Here is an 11,316-nt window from a genome sequence, read left to right as displayed (position 1 = left end):
GTTTCACAGAACTAATCGTTGCCTGGGTTGCGTACGTATGTGTGGGCCGGAGCTATCAAAATAGGGGCGAGACCCTTTTGGGGTAGGGGCGTGTTTGTTTTGGTGATTTCAAATGTCAACATTGACTACCAGAAATCGCTTACCCCACCTTTAAGTAAAAAAGAGAGAAAATAAATCAAATAAACATATATAACAAAAAAAAAGGAATAAGCACCAACTCCAAGGTAGACACAGCTGATTATAAATAAATAAATAAATTAATTAATTAATTAATTAATTTGTTGTTAACAATAACAATAAACCACAAAATTAAAAAATAAACCACATTTTTATATAGCTATATTTTTACAAATATTTTCAGTAATTAATGAAATATAAATATATTTAAAATTGGCATTTCCCTCACCTCTTACAGTACTTACTCCATCTTGAAATTTTCACAAATGCAATGCTGCCTTAGAATTTGACTAGGGTTATTACAATGTCAGGGTTATTACTATTAGCTAAACCTAAAATTAAAACATAAAAAAATAAAAATAAAAATAAAATAAAATAAATAAAAATGTAAACTTGGCTAGTTGCCAAGGCATAATTTTTTTTCATTTTCTTTTAATGTAACTTGAAATATTACTAAAACTCAAATAAAAACTGATATAAACTAATATATATATATATATATATATATATATAAATTACAATATATTGTTACACCCTTATTACTGTATGTATATCATTTTATGTAAGCTAATTTATTTAAGCTCCTTTCTTCTATTGGTCATTTAACATGTAGTTCTGCCCCAAACTCACACGATTTATGCTACGTAAAATAAATGCTATATATATATATATATATATATAAATTAAAAAAACAAAGACTAATACATATTACAAAAACACAACAAAATTGCTACAACTTTAAAATTAAAAAGAAAACAGAAATTGTAAAATAAAAACTATTCAAAATATTAATTAATGAGATTGTATCGATTTTATGAGCCAAAAATTGCTATCTAGTAAGGCAGCTGGTTTTGAGTTTCAGAACCGCACTATTTTTACAGGTAAAATATGTTCATATTTATATCCAACGCTGCAATTATATAATGAAGTGCAGGTGACAGTATCTGACAGCTGTCACAGTAATACTTCTTTTGACAAGTATCACCACTCTCACACTACCAGATGTGCTATTGTGCATCTGGAATTAAAGTTTTGAAAAATAAACAACTCAAAACTAATGACAGTCGCAGCATCTGAGACAGAGAGAGAGATGGCTGCGCTATCTGTGCTCCTCCTGCGGTGCGGCTGACAGCTAAGATTGGTAAGGCCTTTAATATGATGCAGTAGCTGTCTGTCCAGGTAATCTAGATATCACACAGCTAGTCCCTATTTGCGGGTACAAAGAATGATGAAAAGACTCATAGAGAATCCTTCTCTCAGGCTAAGTGAGAGCTCAGGTCACCTCCGCTAGAGCGGTCGTTTGATCCGCAGCTATGGAGAACTGATCTCTTGTGTCATACACACATTCTGCTGTTGTGTTAGGGTTCAACTAAAGCAGAACTGTGCCAAAAATCACTGGCCGTATATTTCAAACACACAATAAAAAGAACCACATGTGGCAGCTCTAATTAACACTTTAAAATATAATCCAGTAGAAAACAGCCATTTTAAATTGAAAAAAATATTTAAATAAATAAATAAACTCATAATTTTCACAACTCTCTGTACAAATATTGTCACTAAAAGATTTTCATAGTAAAGCAGAGGTAAAAAAACTTAGACTTAAAACAATTAAAACACTTAAGCCCCGTTCACACCAAGAACGATAACTATAAAGATAACGATATTAGCGTCCACACCAGCGAACGATATCGTCTGTTTATTCTAAGCGCACGCTCGTCTGCCGCTTTAAATTCTCGAGCTCGTTACAGCAGGATGGATTCTGATTGGCTGTCAATTTTGTATCATTCATCAGCTGGAAAATATCATCTTGAAAGTGATTCCAACGATATCGTTTCTCTTTGTCTTTATCGTTATAGTTGTGAAAAAAAAGAGCCTTCTCTTGTGCACCGAGACAATGTGCCACATCTATAGTTGTTGGATGTTATCCCATTTCCTCAGAAGGAGCTCATAATGATGCTGGCCTGTGGCAGGCAGAAGGGTCACGTATCTGGATCACCCTTATGGGTCCATCCTGCTCTTGTGTGCTCACCCGAGGACAACTAGATCTTGGATGGCCATCTGTCGTGCTGGTTTACTGATACCTTCTTTATAGTCTGAACAGGGATTCACTTCATAGTGTCTGGCAAAACTGGCACACGACACACCTGCCTGCAGCACGCCAATGGCCATCTCTCCTGCTTCAGGTGACATTTGAGGCATTATGAAACACACTGAAATCAGACTTGGCATGGCTTTGTTTTTCCTGAGATCTCAGCTTTTAAGAATCTTTTGAAAAAAAGTGAAAGACCAGTTTTTATTCCACCTGGACCTCATTGGTGAAAACAGTATCTTTAAATGATTCGCAAGGGATTGACAATCCCAGTTTAAACTGTATTTGATGGAATGTATCAGTGGTCAAAAGTAAAAAAATAAAATGAAATAAAATAAAATAAAAGGTGTAAAATATGAATCTTGAATCCTAAAAATACAACCGCTATCCAAAGTCTCCAACCTCATATGTCTCTCTAATTTCTCCCCCTGAAATGGCTGCCAGGAGCTATTTTATAGGATTTGGCTCTTCCCATTTTTGAAGCATACGGTGCTTTGTATGCTCCAAAAAAACTTGAATGTAAACACATTAAATACATGTACTTGGAATATAACAAACTGTGCAATGTGCAAATAAATAAATAAATTAATTAATCAATTAATTTAAAAAAAAGCTGAGAACACCTATGAAAAGTACTTCATATTCCATATTTTTCCTAAAGTTTTTATTTATTTCCATGAGTTTTCTTGATCTGGAAATGAGCTATTAGCTATCATTAGCTATTCAAATAAGCTATTAAAATTAGCTATTATTTTCCAGGTTTTCTATGACCGTGGAAACCCTTAGTCAGTAAACTAATCCAAATATTATTATATCCAAATTCACATTCAGTTTCCTCAAGGTCTCGTATGCAAATAAGGAAAGGGGGAAGAAGAAAACAGCTATATCCTAAGATTCCTTAAATGTTTTCTCCACATTCAAATAAACAATACCAGTACAATGGCATAATATACAATATAAAATATTGAATGATATTTAAAAAACAGATTTGTTATAAAGCTCAGGAGCAATCTCATTTCTCTGTACCATCCTTGAGATGTTTCTTCACTTTGATTGGAATTAACCTGCGACAAATTCAATTGGTTAGACATTATTTGTAGACATGTTTGTCTGTATACACTATAAGGAAAAAGTTTTGGGACACCCGACCTTTACACCAAGATTTTGGAGTGTTCCTGAGGGACTTATTGATTTATTTATTAATTTTTTTTACTGAGGTCAGGGACTGATGTTGGACGAGAAGGCCTGGCTCCCAGTCTCCGTTCCAGTTCTTCCCAAAGGAATTGATGGGGTTGAGGTCAGGGCTCTGTGTGGGCCAATCAAATTCTTCCACACCAAGCTCATTCAACCATGTCTTTATGAACCTTGCTTTGTGAATCAGGGCATAGTCATGCTGCCATAGAAAAGGGCTTTCCTCAAACTGTTCCCACACAGTTGGAAAGTTGGAAATAGCATTGTCCAAAATGACTTGGTGCCAATGCTCCCTCTAAGCCGCGTGAGCGCGCGGCCACGCAAAATAATAAAACGTCATCATGTATTAAAGAAGAGTGGCTTGATTAAGTGCTGGAAATAGCAAATGATGGACACAGAACGGTAACAAAACTCAGAGACATTTACGGTCACACACAGGTGTATTGTGCAAACTGTACTTCATAGGGATGTTTAGATAGCTATAGAATAATTCACGTTCATGTTTTAAAAAAATATTTAACTTACAGATCTCAGTTTAAATGAGTAGGGCTTGTTGTTTGTCATTTCTCCGATCACAAATGCAGACATGGTTTTATGTTTACGCGGCGCGATGCAACGCAACACATATAAAGACAGTATAAGTCATTATAATCCGTAATTATGTCCCCACTGGATGCAACAAATGCCTCGTTTATAATGGGTTTTAATGTTTTTGTCTCGTCGCTCCAGCCGGACAGGGCATCACAGTATGGTGAGGGGCGTAACATTTCCGTCACACGCTTGAGGTATTCGGCCAATCACAACGCACTGGATAGCTGGCCAATCAGAGCACACCTCACTTTTCAGACCGATGAGCTTTGTAAAAATCGACGCGTTTCAGAAAGGCGGGGCATAGAGGAGAAACAATAATGTACAGTATGTGGAAAATAATGTGTTTTTTGAACCTTAAACCGCATAAACACATTGCATTAAACCAAATACACAAAATAATGTTATTTTTAGCAACGTCATATGACCCCTTTAAGATTTCATTTCATTGAAAGTAAGGGGCCAAACCCCTGAAAAGCACACAGCAAAAATATGTTGGGAGATTTGTCACCATGGGTGTTAAAATTATCACTTTTCGGGTGAACATACAGGTCCATATTTGCTAGTGTTAAAACAACACTGACAAAAGTGTTTATTATACAAACACTGTGTTAGTGTTTCATTTTAATCAAGGTGTTTCATTTTAATCACTCAAGGTGTTGAGAAATTATTACTCGCAAGTATACACATTTAACACTTTATGGTGATTAATCCCACACACCCAGTTTATTTATTTAATGTGAATTTTGTAAATATTATTTTAAAAATGGTAATGCAGATTACATTTAAAACATAAACCTATAAATATTTTTCAAAAACCAAGTGACTATGAATTTATTTCAACATTTATTTAAATTTTAATATATCATACAATTGAATAAAACAGCTCTGCTAGTCTCCAATGCATCTTAATACTGTTTGGTATGAAAATACACATTCATTATGATACATATTTCTTTATAAATCTCTACTGAGTTTCAAACAAGTTAATTTTTTTTGTAACTATGTAGAAAAATGAGTCAGCACCATAGGATATCTGTGCATCAAACAAAGAAACATTCCTTAAGTTGTCCTTGTTCACTATACATACATGTTGAGATGCTTTGTCAAATAATCTGCATGGACATTTTCAATAGAAGTTGACTATTAAAGACAACAATTTAACATGCATCCTTAAAATCATCAATGTTAAACACTGTCTGGTTTGAAAATAGACATTCATTCTGATAAAATATACTATTTCTTTATAAATAGGCTAAATAATCACATAAATCTTTCAAACAAGTTCATTTTTTGCAACTATGTAGAAAAATGAGTCACCACCATAGGATATCTGTGCATCAAACAAAGAAGCATTCCTTAAGTTGTCCTTGTTCACTATACATACATGTTGAGATGCTTTGTCAAATAATCTGCATGGATATGAGCTAACTTCAGGTGTCGAAACAATTTAATTCAGCCCCATACCATTATCCCCTTCTCCACCAAACTTTACATTTGGCACAATTCAGTCAGGCAGGTAATGTTCTCCTGGCATTTTCCAGACTCGTGATTCGTCAATCCACAGAACAGGTTTCCACTTCTCCAGAGTGCAGTGGTTGCTTTACAGCACTCAATCTGATGCGTGTGTGGCTTACATGTAGCTTCTCTGCCATGAAAAAACATTCCATGAAGCTCCCCTTGCACAATTTTTGTGCTGTTAATGCCAGTGAAGGTTTGTAACTCTTCAGCTAGAATCAGCAGAGTGTTGGCAAATTTTCTCCACCATGCTCCTCAGCACTTACTGACCCCTCTGTGACTTTACTGGGTCTTGGCTGAGTTGCTGCTGTTTCTAAATGCTTTCGCTTTCCAATAATACCAGTCACAATTGCGACCTTTTCCCTCCACAAATTTTTATAAATGTAGACTGCATGGCTTGGTGTTTAATTTTTTACACCTGTGGAGATCTAAGAGGCAAAGGTCTGGAGAAGGCTGCCAAAAATATTTTAGTTAGGCTCGGCCAAACTAAGCAATCAGGGGAAAAGGGCCTTGGTAAGAAAGGTGACCAAGAACTTGATGATGGGAGATCACTGCATTGCTCCACCAATCTGAGATTTATGGTATAGTGCCTGGATGGAAGCCTCTCCTCAATGAAGACAAAGGAGAAAACCCTGCTTGGAATTTGCAAAAAAAGTCATTATGTCTGGAGGAATCCAGGTACCGCTCAATAACTGCACAATACCATTACACTGGTGGAGCATGGTGGTGGTTGCATCCTGCTTGTGGGGGTGTTTTTTCAGAGAGGAAGCTGAACGCAGCAAAAAAACTGCGATATCCTTAATGAAAACTGGATCCAGAGCTCTCAGGACCTCACACTGAGCCAAAGGGTCACATTCCAACAGGACAATGACCTTAAGCAAAGAACCAAGATAATACAAACGCGGCTTAGGGAGGACTCTGTGAATTAAATTCAATAAATAATGTCAATTAAACATCTCTGGAGAAACCTGAAAATCCCTGTCTATAGACAGCCCCATCCAACATGACAGAGCTTGAGAGGTAGAGAAGAATGGCAGAAAATCCAGACATGCATGTGGCATCATACCCAAAAAGTCTTGTGGCCGCAAAGGTGCTTCAACTATACCAAGTTAAGGGTCTGAATACTTATGCAATGTGATATTTCAGGTTTTTTTTTTTTTATATAAATGTGCATTAAAAAAGTTATAACAAATCTGTTTTTTTGCTCATTATGGGGTGAGTGTAGACTAATGTGGGAAAAATACATAAATTATTAAATAAATAAATACATTGAAGCATTTTAGTTTAAAATTGCAACATGACAAAATATGAAAAAAACAAAAACATATATGAATAATTCTGCAAGGCACCGCACCATTTTCATTTTCTAACCTACACTTGGTCAAAAGTGAAACTTACAACACACAGACATTTATGATATTTTCAACTCTACAACACACAACATTCACATCCAGATCTCTATTCAAAAGATTCAGAACAAGACCAAACACACTACTGGCCAAAAGATTTAAATAATTAAGATGTTTTTGAAACAATGTTTATGCTCATCAAGGCTGTATCATTTTTATTTTACTGATAATATGGTTAAATAATGTAACAATTTAAAAGACCTGTTCTATTTTAAAATGTAATTTATTCCTGTGATATTCCATGAGAAATGTGTCTCACTGCCCTTGCAGAAGAGGACCATGATTGAGGAGAGTAAAGTAATAGCATATAAATACTGTGTACAGATGTGTGACAACTGAGAGCCAGTGTTAGGATCATTGAATTTGAAAAGCCTTCAGCAAATTTTAAAGCATGATGGCTGATTTTAGGTCAAAAGTTCCTAAATAATATTCTCTGCCATGTCTTTTCGTATGCATCTATATCAGTTTTCAAATGAGTTGCAAGTCTTTTCTGACACCAGTTTAAAAACAAAAATGCTATACGCACATAAAATGCTAACCCTACTAACCATAAAATCATGCAACGTTAGTTACATAACATTTTAAAATACATTCAAACACAAAAACAGTTATTTTAAATTGTAATAATATTTCAATGTTACTGTTTGTACTGGATTTTAATCAAATAAATGCAGCCTAAGTGAGCATATGAGACATATTTCAAAAACATTTCTAAAAAAACAAAAACAAAAAAAAAGGCATTCCAAACTTAAGTAAAAAGTATTCCAGACTTTTGACTGGTTAAAAGTGCGTAAATTCTGTGCCACTCATAAAGTGTACAGTTTTCAATAGAATTAACCTACAAATGGCTTTATTCAAGAGCCCTTGTGGAATAACATTAATTACCACAAATAAATAAATGTTAGCTTACAATAAAAGTTAAGAGATCCGATCAACAAACAACAAAATTACATTAATATTAAGATTTTAGTGTGACGTGACAATGTAAAAGACAAAACCATAAAATGACCATTGAACTGACAAAAACTTTACAACTCAAATAAGCAATTATTGTTAGAAATAATGCAAGTACTTTTATGAAATCATAAGCTTCACATTTCTCCCTCCAAAAATTTAATTTTTAAAATTAAAATTTAAAATGTTTCTCTCTGTAAACATGCCACAATAACTGTTGACTGAACTTTATTGTACTATAATATCGTACTATAGTAAACTTTTTTTTAATAGCTGTCTAGACTAAAGCATAAAACCATCTAAATTTAAGGGATTATTATTTTTGACTCAATAAATGACATGTTGCCTAAACTGGCATTGCAATGTCTGAATTAAAGGGCAATTTTGTTTACTTTTGTACAACATTGAGAAAGAAAAAAAAAGTACTGTGTTGGGTCACCGTTTGGGTCTAATATTCAATCTGTGTCCTGTAGCAAAACCACTGGCATATGTGAAGACTGCAGCCTGACACACAGGATCTCTCTTAGGGGCCATTCACATATCGCGTTTTTTGCGTGCTCAAGTTCGTTATTTCAAATGTAGATGCGCGGCAGGCGCGCTCATAATGGAAGCGACGCGGTCGCGACGCGCTCATTTTTTCCAGGCATTTTTCATTTTTTCTGCGCCGCATCCAGATAAAAACATTTCAACTTTTCAGAATGCCGCAAGCGCACCGCGGGTCATGTGACAAGAAGGATTTTCCACCCTCTGATACACCAGTAGCACCCACAGATACAGTCAACGCAAAGAGCCTGGATATGACCCTTCACATTAAAAAAAAGGGGCGGGGCTGCTTGATATGTCCCGCCCTGTCTTCCTGTTTCAGTTAAAATGACGTCAACACATAGAGTAACGCTGCATGTTTCTAAGCATTTCAGGGGACCTTTAAATATGCCTGTACTTGCCTGTGAGAAGAGATATGAAATAATCATAATTTAACCATCCCATAATCAATTCTGGTTCCCAAGGGTGTGCGAGTGTGCTATCTTTAGGCTGCACTAAGGCTGAAAGCCCAGCTAAAATAAGCAACGCAATCTACACTAACTTTTTGATGTAAAAAAAACTAAGCGTTTGACAATGTCTTAAAAAAAATGTAAAAACATGAATTACAGTATCGATGCTAAAAGATTCAACAACCATAATATATCAACCTTGTTTTTGTTTTTCCTCCTGAAGAAAAAAAAAAGCAAAGTAACACTGCTTTCCCTCTCCTCCACCATCTTTTATTAATGATACTCCTCATTTTGCTACTTCCACGGGCCACGATCTTGCTTACCGTGCAGAGATCAATAATTCAAAGTCTCCTAAAGACAGGAATACCTTCGAATTGTGTTGACTTTTGGCTCTACTACTGTGCACATACCCTAATTAAAATAAGAGACACAGGAAAACATTTCTGCTGTGTTGTGGGGAGAAATTCTTTGATTTTGTGGCATTTCTACTTCTTTTTCTGTAAATAAAATACACTATTGTCCACACCTCACTATATTTCATATGACAAACCAAAAATTTAACCATTTTGTATGTGGCTGCTATATGATGTTTGATGATGTGATATACAATGTTTTATTATGATGTGATAAAATATTCAAAACAAAACTGAGGTCAAACATAACTGTTGTGGAAGCTTTATTGTGTCAAATCAGCTGTCTACATATAAATGACTGTATTAATATTATATATATTTTATTTGTTAATACAGATAAAAAGGCCAGATCCACACATCACCTAGGTTAAGCTGTTGGTAGCCATTTTCTTTTAATTTTCTTTTTACCTAAAATGTTGTTATGGTTACTTAAAACATTCCAGTGTGTAGGTGGCCAAACAGAATAGGGCCTAAGCCTGAGCCCAGGGGAACACCATTGTTGACAGACAAAGGTTGCTATAACATATGTTATATTTATAGGACACTGTCTCAATGAAAAGACGGTTACCATGGATATTCCCTGGACATCAGGAACAGTCATCAGTTAGTTAACACGTTTCTCTTTCACTCTGGATATATTATGGTTATGATAGGGTGTTAATATAAGGGATGGATGCTTACTGTTTTCTATGCCATGGACATTACAGAGTGCCTGGCTACTGAAAATACTGAAATGATGAATGCAGTGACCTTGAGGAAAATGGGTCAAGACCATCAGGTTTGGTGAAATTAAGACTTCAGAGCTCCGTTAGATGCAGACAGGCAGCAGAAAGGATGGGTGATCATTCAGGGTGACGATGAGCTGCAAACATTGTGTTGACAGAGAAAGCCATGTGTGTTCAATTGTCCTTGTGTGTTTAATTTCCTAACTGTGTTCCTAACTGGAGTTCTAGACACATAAAGCAAGAGAATTGCCTTTTAGAGTGATCATTTTTTCTTTCTGTTCTCTGGGGTGTATTTAAGTGTCTAAATCCTGTTCCCGGAGGCACAGCAAGAGTACACTTTTTGAATATCCCCCTTATCTGACCCATCCATTTCAGGTCTTTAAGCCTTTACTAATGAGCTGAGTTGAATCAGGTACGTTTGATTAGGAAGAGTTTGAAAATGTGTACTTTTGGTGGGCCTCCAGGAATAGTGTTGGGAAACACTGGTCTAAATGACAGCCAATTTGCTTGACAGTTTGCTAAATTCCATGCCAGATTGATTTCTTATGCTGTAGTTGATGTAAGTCTTTAACTAGAGCAGTAACATCTTCGTTACTTTCATGGTGACATACTTATTAACAGTGCCACTGAATAGCTGACAAAACATACCAGCCATCTTCAACAGCAGGAATCAAGCTGATCATACTGATCTTCAGGGGTTTTGACGTCACACCCACAGACAATCTTTTCACTGACCGTCTGATGAATAAAACATGAAACAGGTACAAACTGTAAGAGCTGGAGGAAATCACCATTCAGACTGGCTTTCTGCAGCTTCCAGAAGCACACAGGTTTAAATCAGTGTTGTTCCTTACTTCTTGCTAAGCCAAAAGTATGCTTCAGTTTTCTTGAATCTTGAATCAAAATTATTGAAAAAATCAAAACAATCTTGACTTAAATCAAAGACATATGAAATGTAAATCAAAATCGATTCACTGTCCACCCAAAGATTCACACAGCTAATATATACAGTAACAATTTAGTATAGGAACCAATTCTTACTGTTAACTAGTTGCTTATTAGCATGCCAATTATTATATGCCTATTATAACATATTGGCTGTTTATTACTTATAAAGCACATATTCTGCATGAACAATAATCTACATCCCCTAATCCTACCAAATACCTAAACTTGACAACTTCTGATACAATATTTTAGAGCTGAGCACACCTAGGAAAGTATTCCATATATATATATATATATAAATTAAAAAAT

At 35.3% G+C, this 11,316-nt stretch overlaps 1 pseudogene; it reads right to left on the bottom strand.

The window, feature by feature from the left end:
- LOC107714405 (activating signal cointegrator 1 complex subunit 3-like) overlaps positions 1-11,316 on the bottom strand; it is a 226,910-nt pseudogene that overhangs the window by 86,626 nt on the left and 128,968 nt on the right.

This window comes from Sinocyclocheilus rhinocerous, unplaced genomic scaffold, assembly GCF_001515625.1.
Source record: "Sinocyclocheilus rhinocerous isolate Xijiao unplaced genomic scaffold, SAMN03320098_v1.1 scaffold839, whole genome shotgun sequence".
Taxonomy (NCBI): domain Eukaryota; kingdom Metazoa; phylum Chordata; class Actinopteri; order Cypriniformes; family Cyprinidae; genus Sinocyclocheilus; species Sinocyclocheilus rhinocerous.
Note: the sequence above shows the minus strand (reverse complement) of the source record. Positions and strands in the feature narration are given on the sequence as shown.